The following is an 18,278-nucleotide window of genomic DNA, read 5'->3' on the forward strand; positions in this document are numbered from 1 at the left end:
TGCGGGACTCCTTCCGTATCCGTACCTCCGTCATGCCACGTAGCATCAGGCACTTAAAAGTTGGGGTGCTCGTTGTTTGTTGCTAATGGAATATGACTTGTCTTAAGTCTGTAAAGCCCAGAAATTAGGGAATGATTTTCTAGCTTTGTGCGAATGTTGCAAAATACTAGGAAATAATGATCGTAAACAGGGCCTTGGGTATGAGTGGATCCCAGATACCAAGAAAACAATTCAAAAATGCTGAGAAAAAGTAAGCAAGATTCCTTAGCCTGGAATTCCACAAAGGAAAAAGGGCTCAAAAGGAACAGGAATTTGTGACAAATGGCATTTGAACAATTTTGCATGTTGGGATCATTTACAATCTGTGTCTTAGCTGGGATAGTGAGGAGGATGGGGAACAGGACTGGAAGAGTTAGCTCAGATTTTTTCAAAGTGGGGAAGATGGGGAGAAGTCACGTATCCTAGGAGGAACAAGCTCTTGGTGCTATTGTGCAAAGAAGGGTAAGAATAACAAAATCTAAGCTTTTTGCTGCATTGTGTTTACAGCGGGAACAATGCATGTGTGAAGCTCACTCCTAGGGAACGTGGTGGCGTTCTTCTTTGTAGGTTTTGTAATCACCTGTTTTACTTTCGTGCTCTAGGGCAAGGAGGATAATATTCTAGATTGGAAAGAGATTTAAAAAAAATTTTTTTCAGAGAGAATCGAAGCCCCACATTTGACATTTTAGGGCCCCCCTCTTTTAAACGGACACCTAAATAGACTTCTGAGCCTCGAGCGAGGGATTAAATGATCCCCGTGAACTAAATCCTGTCCGTTGAAATGCTTTGGCCCAATGTGAGATCATTATCAGCACTTGAAGATGGCACATTTGAATATGTTTTGAATTTCAGCTTCTCTTGAAAAACTGGAAGCTCTGCAACACTGGCCTCCTCCTGTGTGGCGACAGTTTGGCAGGTGCTGAATAACGATGGCCCCTTCAGTTCGGGCTTAGTAGGGTTTTTTTCCCTCTGGCATGACCTGTTCCATCCACTTTGCCCATCTTAGAATTGACCAAGGTTCAGTTTTCTGCCATCATACAGAACGGGGTAGAAATAGAGACGAAGTTATCAATAAGAAATCAATTCTATTTCTTAGACACCTGAATTGGAGGCTTTAAGACCTCATACAACCAACACCTCCTTTAGAAATGATGTCTCAGGGGCATCTGGGGGGCTCGGTTGGTTAAGGAAGGGTCTGACTCTCAGTTTTCTGCTCAGGTCATGTTGTCAGGGTCCGGAGATTGAGTCCCCGTGTCTGGTTCTGCGCTCAGCAGGGAGCCCACTTCTCCCTCTCCCTCTCCGCCTCTCCCTGCTTGTGCTCTCTCTCTAAATCTTTTTTATTTTTTTTAAGAATTGGCTCACATGTTATGAAAGCTGACAAATTCAAAATATGCAGGGTAGGCAGCAGGCTGGAGACCCAGGGAAGAGCCAATAGTATAGCTCGTATCTGAAGGCAGTCTGCTGGAAAAATTCCCTCTTTCCTAGGGGACGTTGGTCCTTTTTTTCTTAAAACCTTTAACTGATTGGGTGAGGCCCACCCACGTAATGGAGAATAATCCTCTTTATTCACAATCTACTGATTTAAATTGTTTATCTCATCTGAAAAATACCTTTGTAGCAACACCCAGATGTGTTCGACCAAACCTCTGACACTGTGGCCTAGCCAAGTCGGCACATAAAATTAACCATCACTCTGAGCTTAGGGGCCCGGTCAAAGTGAAGACCCCAAAGGGCTATTCCCACAACATAAAAGTGAACTTGGGAGGGTGGGAAATAATCACAACTCTCCCACCCTGGGGATTGGAAGAAAACTGACCTGTTCCAGATGTTAGTATTATCAAGCACAGAATATAAAGTAGCTGTGTTAGATACAAAGAGGGAAGCTTAAATATAACACGGAATGTCTCCACATCCACTAGGATGGAATAATGAAAAAAGGTGAACAATAAAAAGTGTTGGCAAGGATGTGAAGAAATTGGGGCTTTTATACACCGCTGGTGGGAATTTAAAGTGAGGCAGCCACTTTGAGCCAGTTTGACAGTTCCTCAAGAAAGTAAGACAGTTACCATATGAACCAACAGTTCCACTCCTAAGGATATGAGAAACTTGTACAAAAACACGTCTGCACAAAAACTTGTACCAGAACGTTCATAGCATTCATAATAGCCCCGAAGTGGAAGGGACTCACATGTCAATCAACTGATAGACAAACAAAATGTGGTTTATCCATATGGAAGATTATTTAGCCGTTAAAAGGAATGAAGTAGGGATACAAGCTACAACACGGATGAACCTGAAAAACAGGATGCTGTGTAAGACAGCAGACATAAGAGGCCACGTGTTATATGATTCCATTTATACATAATACTCAGAATAAGCAAATCCGTAGTGACAGAAAGTACATTAGCGGTTGCCAGGGATTGGGGGCTGGAGAAAAAGGAGGGTGACTGCTCATGGGTACGAGTTTCCTTTGGGGTGTTGAACATGTTCATGGTTGAACAACTCACATTTAAAAAGGATGAATTTTGTGCTAGGAAATTATATTTCAAAAAATCTTATAAAATATCAGAGAACATATATGTATTATACATATATACATACACGTATATATGTTATACACATATGTATACATATTTCTATCTATCTATCTATCTATCTATCTATCTATCTATCTATCTATCATCTATCTATTCTTTTAAGTGAGCTGGGCGTGGAGCCCAATGTGAGGCTTGAACTCATGACCCTGAGATCGACACCTGAGCTGAGATGAAGAGTCAGATGCTTAACGACTGAGCCACCCAGGCATGCCGAAAAATATATTTTAAAAACAGACTTCTAAAAATGAAAACTTGAAAGGAGAAAACTCAGTGGTTGAGTCTAATGGCTGATTAGGCATAGCTGAGAGAGAATTTGTGAATTGGAAAGAATTCTCCAGGCTACAGTGTAAAAAAACAAAGATGGGGGCTGCCTGGGGGGCTCAGTCGGTTAAGTGTCTGCCTTCAGCTCAGGTCATGATCCCAGGGTCCTGGGATACAGCTCCACATTGGGCTCCCTGCTCAGTGGGGAGCCTGCTTCTCCCTCTCCGTCTGCTGCTCTCCCTGCTTGTGCTCTCTCTCTCTGTCAAATAAATAAATAAAATCTTTAAAAACAAAAACAAAGATGGGGTGTATGAAGGAAAGGTTAAGCACCATTGAGGGAAAGGAGAACCAACACGTGTAATAATTACAGAAGGAGAAGAGGGAGAAAATAGGGTAGAATTAATATTTGAAAAGAAATTTGCTGGAAATATTCTAGAAATGACAGAAGAACCATCCACAGATTCAAGAAAACTGACAACTCTCAAGCAGAAACAATACACATTAAATTTTCTATTAAGAGCTGGACACATATTTGTCTACTTTTTTTAGATTATTGAATAAGCAAGCTAAAATCTCCAGGGCGATCAGTAAGAGAATATAACTAAATTGCATATATTCAAACTAGTAGAAAAACCAAGCAGAAGTCAAGAAAAGAAAAAGAAACAGCTAAACCGAAAAATAGCACAAAATAAGATGGTAAATCTAAACCCTGCTCTCCTCATCCCGTACAGGTGTTCCCAAGCCCACCCCCTCAATAAACTTCCTGCACAGGAATATTAAAATCTGTTTCCAGGGCAACCTGATCTGTGAAACTGGCACAGTTGCTCTGGAAAAGGACTGAGTATTACCTAGTTAAGTTGGACTTGTGTGTGTCCTATGTCATAACAATTTGACTGTTAGAAACTCTAGAGAGACTCTAGCATATATACACCAGGAGATATGTACACTGCTCATCAACACTGGACTGGATGAATAACTTGTGTTACAGGCATCCAATGGAACTTTCTAAAAAGATTTTATTTCTTTATTTGACAGCACACACGCACAAGTAGTCAGAGCGGCAGGCAGAGGGAGAGGGAGCAGCAGACTCCCCCTGAGCAGGGAGCTGGACGTGAGGCTCCATCCCAGGACCCTGGGATCATGACCTGAGTCAAAGGCAGACGCTTAACTGACTGAGCCTCCCAGCTGTCTCGCATCCGGTGGAATTTCGTACAACAGTGGGAAACGGTCATAGCCGCGTACATCAACGTGGGTGCATTGCAAAAACATAAAGCAAAAGAAGCAAGTCATAGAAGAATACAAGAAAGTGAGTGCATTTAAAGTTCAAAATATATTAAGTTCGTTATATATATATAATGACAGCATATGATTATATACTCTATGATCTTAGTGTATGATTATATATATAAATACATACACACAAACATATGCATCAATCCCTTTGGAGTCCTACATAACTATAAAAACATAAAGGAATAATTTATACAAAATTCAGGACAAGGATTTGCCTGTGGAGATGGGAAAGGGAAGAGCACAGAACAGAGGCTTCCAAAGCACCAGTAATATTCTATTTATGAGTGGTGAGTCCCTGGATGTTCCACTTCTTCCCTTCAAATTATACACATCCTTTGTATAATATTTATAATGTGTGGTACACTCCACAATGATAAAAATTCATTTAAATTAAATTACTCGACAAAATTTAATCAAAGGAGGCTCTGGGGTACGTTAATAGGTAGTTTTTGAAAATTTTGAAAAAAAAAACTTTGAAGAAAAATGGTATGTGAGCTCAACTGAAGATTAAGGAAAAAAACAACACTTTTCTGTGCTTCCTGAATTGCCCCCCTAGAGAAGGTATACATTACCTGGGTTTTCGATTTGTCAGCCTCTTAAAGGGGGGCGGATAGGGGTGAGGGAGGAGACTGCTGTCCTCAGAGGCAATCAAAGGGAAGCTATTACCATTGCCTGTCTTATCTCTAGGTCTGTCTTGAATCTCCTGGACGTATTCCTCCGTGTGGACTCCCACCCCAGCTCCTGACAGAAGCTTCATTATCCACTCTTGTAGTGGGTGTTGCAACAAAAAGTGCCTGTTGCAAGGACTGGATCAGAGGCAGATGCTGGAGGGAGATGGGCAGAGGACGCAAGGAGGACACTGTAAACCAGGGCCTTGAGCGGGAGTCGATCCCGGGAAAGGGAAGGACGCCAGTTAGCCAGGGGCCTGTTGCAAAGCACAGAGCTGCAGCACGGCCAGTGTGGTCCTCGGCTAAGAGCGGGGACATGCTGGCCTCCTGATTCAGGCTGAAGACACAGGACCTGAGCTGCTTGAGCCCGCTGGGGGCTAAGGCGGTCAGCGGGGTACCCCTGCACCAACACGGCAGTGCTCAAAAACCACCCAGGGCCATAGAGCGCTTTATTACAACGAGAAGGGGTCTTCGGGAAGGGACCGCAGAAGCCCAGACTCCTGCTGCAGAAACACGGATGATCCGCTCTGCTCTCTTAACGCTGCAGTGCTACTTTGCGCCTCCAGGTGGTACAGCAGCACAGTCTACGGCCGGCGGAAGGCTTCCTCAGGCACAATTAGCCAGGATGCCTGAACCCTCTCTCAGTCTCTCGCAGCCGGTCCCTGTTTCCCTGTTTCAGCGGCTGGCTCCTACCTAGCTTCACTTGCAAGGTCTTTTCTTGCTGCTCCATCCTCTTCCAGCCCCAGCCAGGACCTGGATCGTTTTCTCAACTCTTTGCTCACTTCTGCTCAGGTTCGCCCCTTCGTTTCAGGTCAGAAGGGCTGCCCAGTGGTCATGGGACCCGTCCCCCCCAACCCAGACATTGCCAGGCACACAGGAGACGGGTGTCCCTGGGGCTCCTCAGATAGTCCCCTCCTGCTCGGGTGGGCAGACTGCAGACACTCACCACCGGCGTTCCTCGCGTGCTCAAACCACCCCCCTTCTTCCTTCTTATTTTATCCATTTCCATCCATCTCAGTCACTCCTCAAGAGCTTTTTGGGAACTTTCTAGAAGCATTTCCTCATGTCTACGCCATTTAAAATTAGCTTTCATTCTGAGTGTACTCTAAAAATTGCTCCCAATTCAGTCTCTGTTCAAAATGGCTCCTTACCAGGGCAGTCCTCCCTGGAAGTGCAGCTACCTTCCATCACTTCTTACCCCCTTACGTTCTATTATTGCATTATCGCTTGATTTTCCTTCTCAGCCCCTTTTCCATCTGACATAAGCATATATTTATCACCCCTTTATCCCCCAGAGTATAAGCTCCCTTAGAGCTGGACTTTACCCGTTTTGTCCTGTCCTGTGTCCTCAGCCCTAGAATAGTATCTGGCATGTAGTGGGCACTCGACAAATGTTTGTTGAATGAATGGATGGATGGATGGATGGATGGGTGGACAGATGGACAGGGATTTACCCCTCCCCAGTAAGTCAGTGGAAAAAGCAGTGTACTGGGAGTTTGCAGTCTAGAGTTGAGCCACTAGTCACTTGTAGGACTTTGAGCAAGTTACTTGATCTCCCAGTGTGGCCTGTTTCTTAATCTATAAAACAAGTGGGCTGGACTTGATGATCAGAAGTGCTCTCCTGCCCTGACAGTTTTGGTTTTATGATTATGCTCCCAAAGGGGCCAAGGCCATAAATCAGGTGACAAGCAACATGCATTCTTGGCAGGAAACTATTGCAAATACTAACCTACCATCAAAAGATGCATTTATATATGTGGATAAACACATAATTGCTTCATAATTTTTAAGTCTTTAAAAGATCATTTTCCCAAGAAAATCTTGTATGTATTGGTCTTTGCCTATATTCCCATTTTGGTCTCTGGCTCCATGTATTAAGGATTTTGATTTTTCTGACAAAGCTTCTTTTTCTTTTCTTTTCTTTTTTTTCTTTTCTTTTCTTTCTTTCTTTCTTTTTTGTTTTTTTTAAGATTTTATTATTTATTTGACAGAGAGAGAGAGAGAGACAGCCAGCGCGAGAGGGAACACAAGCAGGGGAGTGGGAGAGGAAGACGCAGGCTCCCAGCGGAGGAGCCCGATGTGGGGCTCAATCTCCGGACCCTGGGATCACACCCTGAGCCGAAGGCAGATGCTTAACGACTGAGACACCCAGGTGCCCCAAAGCTTCTTTTTCTAAATTATTGTTCCTCATTTGGGATTTTCCTATGTTATTTCTTCTCATTAGCAATTTCCAATTATCTAGAGTTGAGAATAACTGATAGTAGACACACCTACAGTTTCCCAATTTAAAAAATTAGTAACATTATTTTGGGAAGGAATGCGTGCTCTTAGTGTGCTCCCAACATGGTAAATACATACGACTACTGCTACCACTACTATTACTAAAAGCCCTTACTTTTGAAAAAGAATTCTGACCTTCTGCCATGATTTTCTTCTTGGTACTTGTTTGTGGTGGTTTTGTAGAATTGGCACATGTCTGCTATCTACAAAATCTTAAAATACTTTTTGAATGAGTGGTCAGTGGCATGTGAGGGAAAAAATTCATACCCTGAGGGTAGAACTTCATGAAAGTGGTTTTTTCTTATCCAAGGGAGGAAATCAATATGAGCTTGAGGGCAAAAGGCAGAGCCTTCCCAGTACCTTGATGGATTCTCCAAGTCCCCAACTTTAAATGTCTACTCTTCTCTCTTTAGAATAAGAAAACAAAGAAACAAACAGAAGTGAGACCCATGATAGCCAGAACGATGGCCCCCCAAATATGTCCACGTCCCTAGCCTCGGAACCTGTGACTATTTTACTTTACGTGGCAAAAGGGACTTTGCCGATGTGAGAAAGTTAAGGACCTTAAGATGGGGCGATCACCTTGAATTATCCAGGTGGGCCCAATCTAATCTGGAAGTGGGAGACTTTTCTCCGGCTGTAGTCAGAGGAAGATGGGAGTGGAGAGGAAGAGTCCGAGAGAGGCCACACAGCTGGCTTTGAGGATGGCAGAAGGGGCCAAGAGGCCACGAGAGCAGGCAGCCTCTAGCAGCTGGAAAAGGCAAGGAAATGGGTTCTTCCTTGGAGCCTTCCAAAGGGATGTGGCCCTGAGGACACTGAGGTTAGCCCGGTGCGACCCATGTCAGACCTCTGATCTACAGAACTGTAAGATAATAACATTTGTGTCGTGCTACACCACTAAATGTGTGGTAATTTCTTACAGCGGCAATAGGAAACCGATACCTTACCTGCTTGTTTGAATGAAAACTTTGAGCTCCCCAGAGGAAAAGAAGAGAGGCCAGGCCAGGTGTCTAGAGCTGAGCCTCCAGCCACATGTGGCCACTGAGCCCTTGAAATGGGACTAGTTCAAGTTGAAATGTGCTCTGAGTATAGATTTCAAAGATGTAGTATGGAAAAAATCTCATTAATAATTTATTCATTTGATTACATGTTGAAATGGTACAATTTTGGACATACGGATTCATATGAAGTATATTATTAAAATTTACTCACCTGTTCTTTTTCAACTTTTAAAAATATGACTATTTGAAAATTTAAGCTCCACTGCATGTATTTGGGGCCCACATTATGCTTCTATTGGCCCGTGCTGCCACAGAGTGTCACTGAAGGGGCAGAGAATTCTCCAACCAAGTCGTGGGCTCTGATGCGAATAATCGGGGAGGGGGTTCCAAGAGGAAAGATGAGGTTTTCTTGTATCTTCCTTCCTGTCCTGGACTGAAAGAGATGATGTCCTTGGGCCTTTATATCCTCGGCACGGAGCACAGTGACTGGCACATGCTCAGTATTTATTTGCAGAGCACGCATTTGACGCTGCTGACCCTAGAAGGTGCTTTGACGAGGTACACCGAGATGATACATTTGTCTTGAACAGTCCTCCTGAAGGAACTAGAAACTCCAGTCTAACAGAAACAGGATGCAACGACTGACCTTTTCCCTTTTGACCAGTATTTGCTGCCCAACCTTCCCCCTGGACAGGGCTAGTTAGCATTTCCAGGGAAGAAAGACATCAAAAAGACAGAAACCGAAAGGCAGCCTCAGAGTCTGAGCCCAAATACCAAGAAGCACTCCATGTAGTGATGTCTGTCTGGCCTGTTTCTAATCTCAGTGGCATTTTCTCAGTAATGCCGAGGTAAACGGCTTGAGCTTAGAATGAGGAGACAAATTCTTCATCTGAACTTCGGGTCTTCTCTGATTTGCTGCGTGATCAACTTAGCTTCCCTGTGGTTTCCTCCGTCGCGCCTCCGTGAAGAGATGCATGTTTACATTTATCAGGACAGAGCACTGGGAGGATTAATTAGTGGTTCTAATTAGAAGTATTTTTTTATATATGTATCAGGAATAATTTGTCTCAGAAACAAATTATCCTGGCACAGGATTTAGGATGCTGATCAGTTGCTTTGCTGCAGCCCTGACTTTGACATTTGCGGGATCAGTTGTGGTTCAACAGTTATTATAGGCCCGACAATCCGTATTTGAAAGTGTCCACCATGGTTACATGCAGCTAAAGGTTGCTGGTTATTTTTCCCTGTATGATGTCATTTGTTCAACTGAAATGAACTTTGTGTCATTAAAAATGGGGAAATACAATTGATTTCAATGCCATTTGAGTCTGTTTTGAGGTATTGTGGACGGAAGTATCCTGGTTACTTGGTTGGGATGATTCATGTAGCAGAAAAGCCTGGGGAATAAACTTTATCTTGTCCTGGTCTTTATTTTTGTTTTCTATATGGAAACTAATCATTTGAGGTTGGCAACGTGGACTTGGGCTAAATTTCCTCAATGAATTTTTTTTCCATGGTCCTCTACTTCAGGCCAAAAATCTCCATCCCTATGCTGTTTTCCAAAGGCAAACCTACACACGGGCCCTGTGCGGACTGCTCGCCTGTCAGAGACCACAGTCAGCCCTTCTCCAAGGTTGGCGAGGCTCACAATTCATTGCATTTTAGTCAAAAACAGAGTGCCCCAATTTATTCCCAGGAGCCAGAAAGCGAATTAGTCATGACAGTGTTGTCAGTGGAGACTGTTGCCTGGTACACAGGCCGAGCTCATTAGTCTGACCCCCACGCTGGGGCATGGGACGCATGACCAGCGAGAAAGTGCTGATGGCCTGGTAATTGAAGACCGCGTGTGTTCATATTCACAGCCCCGCTCACAGAGCTGCCTTCAGCAGACAGCAGGGCTGGTTGGTTACACACACACACACACACACACACACACACACACACACAGAGGCAGAATTACGTTTTTCCTGATGCTTCAAGAAAGTCTGTAAGTTAAGACAAACGGTATCGCCTGGGAGTGACTGACCACCCCTTCACTATGAAAATGCACAGTCATAGGAAATGAATAATATGGTCACCAAAAAACAGTCTATATTAATGAAGCGGTCAAGGCATTAACTACCCACAGAGAAAATAATAGAGACACAAGCCAACGATTTCATAATAACCTATAACCGTCTATTCTAATGATATGGGTTCCCCATCTGTGTTTATCCTCTTCAACTAAACCAGTTTAACAGCCCCAAGGCTCCTGTTTGAAACTGAAGACCACTCATTAGTTAAAATTATGTTTCTTTTAGTTCACTAAATATAGACTAAACGTCTTAGAGTTTTGGAGAATACCGGGAGCTCATGTACGAAGAGGCACAGCTGGTCCAGCTTTGAAGAAGTGCATGTTACATCCCCTCCCCTGCTGCCCTCCTGGTGAATGAATAGCTTTTGTCCATGCAATGTCATGTGCAGCTGAAGAGCTACTGGAAGCAATGTCTTTTATTCCCCTTTTATTTCCTTTATTTTGCTAGCTTGCAGAGGCCATGGCACGGCTGTTATCATCATCACTGTTTAAAGCTTATCTTTGTGGATGCGATTGTACTTGGGGGCTGTCAAAACCTGAGGAAATGTGGCCTTTGGTGAATGACCATGGAATAATGATATTTTCCGAGCGGGCCAGGCAGATACGAGGCGGTTCTTTTTGTCCTGGAAGCCAATGGCACTCAAGTGTAGAGGGAGGGAGACGTTTCAGGAGCCATTTGTTTTTCTGCTTAAACAGATGTCTCTGGATCGTAGCCTTTAACAGGCTGCGAAGGCACCTGCAATGGCGTCGTCTGCCTCACCTGCTCTAGTGGGTTGATGAGTCTCACGCTAGCCCTCCTGAATCACAGCCTCTGGGGATGGGGCCCCAGCAATCCCAGTCGCTTTACTGTCTTGTTTCTGTTTGTCCTTGTAGCAGTTGTTTTTAGAGAGAGAGCAAGCAAGAGTGAGATCAGGGGGGGGAGAGGCAGAGAGAGAGGGAGAGAGAGAATCTCAAGCAGGCAGGCTCCGCGCCGAGCACAGAGCCAGACCCAGGGCTCAGTGTCAGGACCTGAGCCGAAATCAAGAGTCAGACCAACTGCGCCACCCAGGCACCTCCCCCCTCCCCCCCAATTGCTTTAAATAAACTTTTCCCTTTAGAATAGTTTTAAATTTACAGAAAAGTTGCAAAGATAGTACAGAGAGGTCGCATTCCTATCACACCCAGTTTTCTTCACTAATATCTTGCAGGAGTACGGTACATTTGTTACAACTAACGTACTGACATATTATGAACTGAAGTCCGTGCTTCATTCACCTTGTGCACTGTTTCTATCACAGGGTCCTATGTCTAATTGTCATATAGATATCGCCTTAGACTTCTCTTTGCTGTGACAGTTTCTTAGACTTTCCTTGTTTTTGATGACCTTTGAGAGTTCTGAGGAGTTCAGCAGAATATTTTTTAGAATGTTTCTCAATTGGGATTTGTTTGACGTTTTTCTCCTGGTTAGACTGGGGTTCTGGGTTTCTGGAAGGAAGACCACAAAGGTAAATTGCCCTTCTTGTCACATCACATCACGGGTATGTACTATCAACATGACTCACTGTTGATGGTAACCTTGAGCCCCTGACGGAGATGGTTTGTCCACTGAAAAGCTCCTCTCTTTTCCCACCTTTGCTTACTGTGCTGTTTGCAAGGAAGTCATTGTGGGTAGCCCACACGAAGGGAGTGGGGAGTTACTGTCCACCTCGAGTGTGAGAGGAGCTACGGAACTATCTGGAATTCTTCTACATGGGAGGTTTGTCTAGTCAATCATTTGTTCACCTCAGTATGGACTCATGGATATTGGGTTGTAAGCCAATACTACTTTTAATCAGATTACTCCAGCTTTGTCCATGGGGGAGTTCTTTCAGTTGGCTCCTGTATCCCCTGGATAGATCCCCATTGTTTTGGGGGTTTTTGGCACTCTGGGACTTTCTGCCACTGCAAGATGCTCCAAGAATCCACATTTTCAACAGGTTCCAACACCTTCTAAAATTCAAGATTTATTGTTTTCAGCCATCAAAACCAGAAATCTCCAAATGGCCATCTTATTGGTGGATGTGGGACATAGTCATTTTTAAAAAACTCATAGAATTACTTGTATCTTCAAAATCTCTCTCGGTTTGTCTGTTATATCTCCAGCCAAGGCATGTCCAATGAGGCAGCTATTCAAACCAGTCAGGAGACAAGGGCTTGTCTGAGGACAGTCATCCGTGGAGCATTTTTCTGGGAGCAGCAGACCTCCCAAGCTACAGGCACAAGGCTGGGTGAGGGCAGCAGTTGTCCTGAGCTAGCCCAGTCCCTGTCAGAGAGGATCTGGAACCTTCTCAGCTGCTTCCTTGGGACTTTCTGGTGACTTCCATGAGAGGGAAGGTCAGAAAAGACCTGTGGACAGCAAACCCAGGGGCTGGCTGTGGAGTGGGGCAGAGGCGTCCTTCAGAGAGGGGTTGTGTGAAGGAAAAGTGGAGCTGCGGGTGAGTCCATGCTGTGGGAATGGGAAGGAAGTGACTCTGTGTTTGCCTAGGGTATCAAGTGTGTGTCTATGTGTGTGTGTTCATGCAGCCTTGAAACATTTCTTCCCCCTACCTTGGTCACTGCCATCTGACCCTTTATCACTGGACTAGATGGAGAGCCGGTTGCTGCAGAATGGGTATGCTGTGTAGACACATCGAATCCATGGAAGTACATCTAGTACTCACTTTATTATTTTTTAAAAGACTTTATTTATTTATTTGAGTGAGAGCATGAGCAGGGGGAGCGGCAGAGGGAGAGAGAGAATCCTCGAGCAGACTCCTCACTGAGCGAGGAGCCCAACGGCAGGGCTCCATCCCAGGACCCCGGAATCATGACCTGAGCCAAAGGCAGATGCTTAACCGAATGAGCCACTCAGGAGCTCCCAGGACTCACTTTAGATTCTTGCTAACCTTCTACAGCGATGACAAAAATGCAGAGAACCACTGTAGCATGAAGGTAACCAGCTTCTGCTTTTCTTGGCTCTTCCTCAGTTTCCATATTTGCCTTGGCCCCTCTGCTGTGGCTGAACATCTGTGTACCTTCTCAGAATGCATCTGGTAGTGTTTCTAATCCGTGAAAACAACCCATGACGTGTACTCCGTGACATTAGGGCGTTTTAGACTGCTGGGTGCCCGACGTCGCGGCCAGGAACTGCTTGCCTATTGTTACTACGTATCCCCCCATAGTGTCCATTTTGATCAGTCTCCCCCCTCTTTACCCAAATGCCGCTCCTCTGCCCCCCTCCTCTGTCCTCCCACACTCGTCCCCCCCCCCCCCCCAGTGCTGCGGAGGACGAGGCAGGACTTCCTCCAGCTGATCTTCTGGCAGGCGACGCCGCCAGCCGCAGCGGCCCTCCAGGTATGATGTTTGGCACATTCTACCGCATTCTGGAAGCACTTGCGGGTTTTAGCGCTTTAGCCACTATTGATTATTTTTATTGGGGATTGGGGATGTTGTGTATTGTCTCTCAGGGCTTTTTCCCATCTGTTGCTGGGTTCGAGTTTATGGCAGAGATTCGTTTGAAATGGGATTGTGGTCTTTTTTTTTTTTTCCATTTGAGGCAGGAATGCAGATGGGCTGTACTTTTAATTCTCTTGCTGCCACCTGGGAGGAATTTGTCATTTCATTCCTGAAGTAAAGAGGAAAAAGAACCACATCTGAAATAATCTAATGCGAGTGTGGGCCAACACACTTCAGCTGCTGCAGCAACCCAGCAACTCCAGCAACGCCGAGGCGTGTGGCCGTCCATGTCTTAGGCTCTGCCCCTTGGAGCTTCCACTCAGGGTCTGGAACGTGCTGATTAAAGGGGTGTTAGCCACGGCAGTAAGGTAACGTACATCAGTTGAACGGTGTCTGTTTGACCAAAATCCTTCCACCTGACTCCGTTTTCACAAGGACGAGATGAAGTGGGTGTATTACTCCCATTTTACAGCCAAGGAAACTGATGATAAGGGTTTTCTTGTTTTTCTCCTTTGAACTCATGAAACTCCTAAAGGTGTCCCACGAGTGTTTGATTGGAGAAGCCTTGTAAATAAACCAACAATGGAATTACAAGAGGGCTAGTATCCCATGGGTGGAAACACAAAGAAAAAAGGTCTTGGTGTGTCTTTGTGGATTTGCAAAGCGCTAGGTGGAGCTCGGGGTCTTGTGTCTAGGATGGCAACCCAGGGTTCGGGCCCAGGATCTGCCTCCCCACCTCTTTCTCCTGGGCCCTCTCTTCTGGCCCTAGGCTGCGCTGTGCTTCCCCTCGCCAGTTCCTCTCCAGGCCTGTCCCCCACTGAGAAGGTACTTTCCTGTCTGTTCCCCAAGGATGCTCATCTGGGCTCCCAGCCACCCGGGACTGACCTTGCAGTCACCTCCTTCATTCCCTTCCTCTGGGAGGTCTCAGTGGGATTCCGTGCTAACCCCTTACCCATTTCTTCCTCCCAAACAGTTAGAGAGCAGCTAGAATGCTACCAAATCCTAAGGCAGGTTCTAGTCTTCAGTGAGGCCTGGCTTTTTAAGCAATGAAATGCTGAGAACTGGCTACTGGGTCAGTCCTATCCTTCGATGGCTGTCACAACTCATGGCTTGGTCCAGCCTCAAAGGCTCCCTTCTTCCTCGTGGCCAACTGGGAGCACACCCAGAGGCAAGGGGTGGTTCAGGCATGTCTCTGGGGCCTCCTCTTGGGTTTCTAATGGACAAAGGAAACCGACCTTGCATGGGCTCCCAGAAGTCCCTGTTCCTCGTGGCCTTTTGTCCACTTCCCTTTCTATCTCTCCCTTCAGGGTTCTGCCTCCTCCTGCAATGAGGACAGTTTCTCTCCTTGTTTGGGTGTGGACAACCTCCATCAAGTCTCGATCCTTAAGATTCTTCCAAGCCAAGTATACATGAGATTTAAAATGACAAACCCTCTTGCTAATATCAAAGTCGATGTGTATTATGCCACTACCTTCCCACCCTAACCACACACAGCACACACACCGGGGGTGAAGCTGGGAGAGAGTGTGAACAGAGGCTCATCTCGCTCCACTGGCAACTCCTCAGTAGCCTTGAGGATTCCAGCTCTATCTAGTTCTGGAGCCAGCGTTATACAGGTTTCCCTCAAGCAGGATGCATGTGCCCTCTGTTTCTTTCAAAACATGCGCTTCCTTAGGCAGCAAGTTCCTGCTTCTCATGAGACGTACACCTTCATCTCCTCGGGGAGAGCAAGGATCACTAACGTCCCAGAGCCCCGCGGTGACCGCTCATACTTCCTGCCTTCCCCTCCGCCCGGGTGTTCTTGATGACTCATGCCAGGCCCCGTGTTCCATTTCTTGCAAACCTTCATTGAATAGTTAGTCAAATATTGTGCAGACAGTGTGAGGGTGTAAGGGTGGTAGTGCAAATAATGGAAAGATTTAGTTCTTGCTCTCCCGAGACCCACGTTGCAAGGGGCAGGTAGCTGGTGGAAAGACTGTTTCATAATTTACATTTTCTCTGCATTATTTATCTGCGCTTGTATTTCTATTGAGTGGAGTGTTAAGACAGCTCCAGAGGAAGGAGAGGTGGGCTTTCAAGTAGATGATCAGGGGAGTCTTCTTGTGGGAGGTGGATTTGATCGTGACCTTGAAGGATGTCTAGGTCTCCGGCTGGCGGGAATATAAAGTTGAAAGAGTGGCTCCGGCGGAACAGAGCACAGGAGTAGGGCATGTCCTCAAAGTCCCTTGTATGACTTCCATTATTCTGTGACGCTTTACATAATTGTAAATTTGGAAGTACGTTCTTCCCTTCTTTCCAGAAACTCTTCAGTGCACAGAATGTACTTGCTATATACATTGAAGAAATCCGGCATAATTCTCTGCAGGGGGAAAGCAGCTATTATTCGCCTGCACACTCTCGCCTCCAATTTTGAGCTTTTTAGAAGACACAGAAAGCAATATGCACCAGTATTCTTGTACCTGTGTGGAATTTTTTGGCCCCCAAATGAACGGTTTATTTGTTTAAATCTGTTTTGATGTCGTAAATGGCTTTATGCCTTTTATTTTTGTTCTGTGCTTGTAGCCTGTATATTTTGGGGCCAAAGATTGCAGGCTTCGGGGCCAATCTGGATTTCAGTCTCAGCCCTGCTGCTTCCCAGAGGTTTGGTGGTGGGCCAGGTACTTGATTCCCCTGTTTCTTAGTTTCTTTTCCCATAGAATGGAGATAATAGTATGTACCTTTCAGGGTGATGGTGAGGAATACATGAAATTCTACATGGAAAAGACCTTACTGCCTGGCACAGAGTACATAATAAGTTTTTGCTGTTGTTTTTATGCTTTTAAAAATTAAACGAATGATTCACATTGGTATGGAAAGAACTGAAAGAGTAATGCATACACACAGTGAAGCAACAACCACAACCACTACTCTCTGTGAGTACAGGGAGTGGGCAGTAAATGAAACTCCCCCATCTCCAGGCTTCCAGTGACTCCCCAGCCTGAGGCTGTTGCTGTTAAGTTTTGCAGGTATCCTGGAATCAATTGGAGTTTCTAGAATATATATATATACATATATATATATACATATATATATATATATGTATATATATATATGTATGTGTGTGTGTGTCCCTCTCTTTCTGAATCTGAAATATGTGTGTGTGTGCATGCATCTTTACACATATACACTTACATGTGTCACTCTACACCTTATATTTTCACTTTGTAACATATTTTAGTGATCATTCCATATCTACAACATGGACTATGTAACAGTTCTAAATGACAACATAGCATTGCATTTCACATATATAAACCCAGCCTTTTATAAACAGAATATTACATTGTCTGTGTTACAAATAATGTACCAATGGTCATTTTAATACATTTTCATTTTGGTGGATAGTATCAAATTGTAACTTTGGAAGTACGTTCTTCCCTTCTTTCCAGAAACTCTTCAGTGCAGTGTATTTTCCACTTACACTTTGTGAGGTGGATTCACTTTGGGGGATGTGATATGAAGTGTTGTATTCACCTTCAAGGTGGTATAGAAAAACCAGAGGTTGCCCAGATGTGAGGTATAAGGAGAATTTTTTCTTCATAAAAAACAAAAAAACACCTCTCTGATGGAGTATTTTTACCTCTAAAATGTTTCTCTTGAAAAAATTTTGTTATGTTAAGTGCAAAAAACAGAATACTATCTTTTATCAGTTATTATGGCAGCTGTTGCTTTCTCAATGCACCTTAAAACAAATCCACGAGTTCAAAAAAAAAAAAAAAAAAGACAAGGAAGAAACATCTGTATGAGTAGGTGACTCTTTTAGATTTTCCATTAATTTAAAAAATTTTTCATTGCTTTTTAAGTTTTATAGAATGAGCCTGTGTTCTTTTCATAATTGAAAATAGGAAGTAAGATATATTTTTATTTTTATTTTTTAAAGATTTATTTATTTGAGAGAGAGAGAGAGCACGAGCGGGAGGGGCAGAGGGAGAGGGAGGGAGAATCTCAAGCAGACTCTGTGCTGAGCGTGGAGCCTGATGAGGGACTTGACCTCATGACCCTAAGATTACAACCTGAGCCGAAAATAGGAGTTGGACGCTTAACCAACTGCACCACCCAGGCACCCAGGGAGGCAGACAATCTTAAGCAGGCTCCACACCCAGCAAGGAGCCTGATGAGGGGCTGGATCTCTGGACCCTGAGATCATGACCTGAGCCAAAATCAAGAGTAGGAGGCTTACCCAACTTACCCAATGTGCCCCAAGACATACTTTTAAAGTATCAAATTAAAAGGGGAAAAAGACTGCTGGAGGAAGGCATACCAACAATTGTGAGAAAAGGGACAAGCAGTGAAGAGGGTCACATAAGAATTAAGAAAGCATAGCAGCTGGGTCTACAGCAGAAACCCGAGGGACTCCAGTCAATCCTGTAGACACACTGTATTACCGATACCCCAATAAATGTTAATATTTGAGGTTCTTGAGTCATTGAATACAAGGGCTTAGGAAAGACATAATAGACTGGCATAGTAATCTAGCAAGGAAGTATGTAGTACATATTACAATAATCTTCACCAAGGGGAAATCAGCTGCTATTTGGAAAACGCGCATATATGGTCAAACTCATTGCTTAGC

This window comes from Ursus americanus, chromosome 10 (assembly GCF_024610735.1).
Source record: "Ursus americanus isolate L20-20 chromosome 10, mUrsAme1.1.p, whole genome shotgun sequence".
Taxonomy (NCBI): Eukaryota; Metazoa; Chordata; class Mammalia; order Carnivora; family Ursidae; genus Ursus; species Ursus americanus.